This window comes from Arachis hypogaea, chromosome 13 (genome assembly GCF_003086295.3).
Source record: "Arachis hypogaea cultivar Tifrunner chromosome 13, arahy.Tifrunner.gnm2.J5K5, whole genome shotgun sequence".
Classification (NCBI taxonomy): domain Eukaryota; kingdom Viridiplantae; phylum Streptophyta; class Magnoliopsida; order Fabales; family Fabaceae; genus Arachis; species Arachis hypogaea.
This window is the reverse complement of record NC_092048.1, coordinates 86377133-86379588: the sequence shown is the minus strand read 5'-3', so window position 1 is coordinate 86379588 and position 2456 is coordinate 86377133. Positions and strand designations below refer to the sequence as shown.

At 30.3% G+C, this 2456-nt stretch overlaps 1 non-coding gene across 1 annotated transcript; it reads left to right on the top strand.

Annotated features, from left to right (window-relative positions):
• The first annotated feature begins 284 nt into the window (after positions 1-284).
• LOC112739911 (small nucleolar RNA R71) lies at positions 285-392 on the top strand. Its single transcript, XR_003170846.1, has one exon. It is a non-coding gene; the product is annotated as a small nucleolar RNA R71 (small nucleolar RNA).
• Positions 393-2456: the final 2064 nt, after the last annotated feature.

Here is a 2456-nt window from a genome sequence, read left to right as displayed (position 1 = left end):
CTTTGGGAAATCATGTTGACTTGCTGAGTCAACACTTTGTTCTGATCCAATATGGCATTCAGAGCATCAATTTCAAGAACTCCCTTCTTCTGAGGCGTTCCATTATTCACTGAATTTCTCTCAGAAGTATACATGAATTGATTATTTGCAACCATGTCAATAAGTTCTTAAGCTTCAGCAGGCGTTTTCTTTAGGTGAATGGATCCACCTGCAGAATGGTCCAGTGACATCTTGGAGAACTCAGACAGACCATAATAGAATATATCCAGAATGGTCCATTATGAAAGCATGTTAGGAGGACACCTTTTGGTCATCTGCTTGTATCTTTCCCAAGCTTCATAAAGGGATTCACCATCTTTTTGCTTGAAGGTCTGAATATCCACTCTAAGCTTGCTCAGCTTTTGAGGAGGAAAGAACTTAGCCAAGAAGGCCGTGACCAGCTTATCCCAAGAGTTCAGGCTATCTTTAGGTTGTGAGTCTAACCATGTTCTAGCTCTGTCTCTTACAGCAAAAGGGAAAAGCATGAGCCTGTAGACTTCAGGATCTACTCCATTAGTCTTAACAGTCTCACAGATCTGTAGGAACTCAGTTAAAAACTGGTAGGGATCTTCTGATGGAAGTCCATGGAATTTGCAGTTCTGTTGCATTAGAGCAACTAATTGAGGTTTCAGCTCAAAATTGTTTGCTCCAATGGTAGGGATTGAGATGCTTCTTCCATCAAACTTGGAAGTAGGTGTAGTATAATCACCAAGCATCCTCCTTGCATTATTATTATTTTCGGCTGCCATCTCCTCTTCCTTTTCGAAAAATTCTGTAAGGTTGTCTCTGGATTGTTGTAATTTAGCTTCTCTTAGTTTTCTCTTCATAGTCCTTTCAGGTTCTGGATCAGCTTCAACAAGAATGCCCTTTTCCTTGTTCCTGCTCATATGAAAGAGAAGAGAACAAGAAAAGAAGAGGAATCCTCTATGTTACAGTAAAGAGGTTCCTTATTGTTAGTAGAAGAAGAAAGGGAATAAGATTGAAGAAGAATGGATAATCCAAACACAAGGGTAAGGATAGGAGCAGAGATATGAAATGAAAAGAAGTGTTAGTAAGTAATTAAATAAATAGAAGAAGATGAGAGGGAGGAGTTTTCGAAAATAATTTTTGAAAAGGGGTTGATAATTTTCGAAAATTAAAGGAGAAATAAAATTAAAATTAAAATTTAAAACAATTAATTAATTAAAAAGAATTTTTGAAAAAGAGGGAGGTATTTTCGAAAATTAGAGAGGGAAGAGTAGTTAGGTGGTTTTGAAAAAGATAAGAAACAAACAAAAAGTCAATTAGTTAGTTGAAAAAGATTTGAAAATCCATTTCGAAAAGATAAGAAGATAAGAAATTAGAGAAGATATTTTAAAATCAAATTTTTGAAAAAATATGATTTAAAAAGATATGAAAGAAAGATATGATTAAAATTAGTTTTGAAAAAGATTTGAATTTTAAAATCAAAATTAATAACTTGACTCACAAGTAATCACAAGATATGATTCTAGAACTTAAAGTTTGAATCTTTCTTAACAAGAAAGTAACAAACTTGAAATTTTTGAATCAAAACATTAATTGTTGATAATATTTTCGAAAATTATGAGATAAAATTAAGAAAAAGATTTTTGAAAAATATTTTTAAAATTTTCGAAAATAAATAAGAAAAATGAAAAAGATTTTGAAAAAGATAAGATTTTTAAATTGAAAATTTGATTTGACTCATAAGAAACAACTAGATTTTAAAAATTTTTAAAAAAGTCAATCCAAATTTTCGAAATTTATGAGATAAAAAGGGAAAGATAAATTTTTTATTTTTGAATTTTTAATGAGGAAAGAGAAAAACATGAAAAATAACACATAGCATAAAAATTATGAATCAAAACACACAATGCATGCAAGAACACTATAAATGTCAAGATGAACACCAATAACACTTTGAATGTCAAGATGAACACCAAGAACTTATTTTTGAAAAATTTTCAAGAAAAGAAAACATGCAAGACACCAAACTTAAAGATTTTTATTCTTTAGACATTAATAATTCAAGAATGCATATGAAAAACAAGAAAAGACACAAAACAAGAAAATATGAAGATCAAACAAGAAGACTTACCAAGAAAAATTTGAAGATCATGAAGATCACTATGAATGCATGAATTTTCGAAAAAATACATAAATTTTTAGAAAAATGCAATTGACACCAAACTAAAAAATTGACTCAAGACTCAAACAGACAACATAAAATATTTTTGATTTTTATGATTTTATGATTTATTTTTTTTTTGGATTTTTGTATATTTTTTTCGAAAACATATAGGAAAAAGGAAGTAACGAATTCAAAGTCCTCAATCAAGATTCTAGGAATCATACCAGGTTAGTCTAAAGCTTGATGGCCAGCCAAGATTCAACATACCATTTTGAAACTTTAGAAT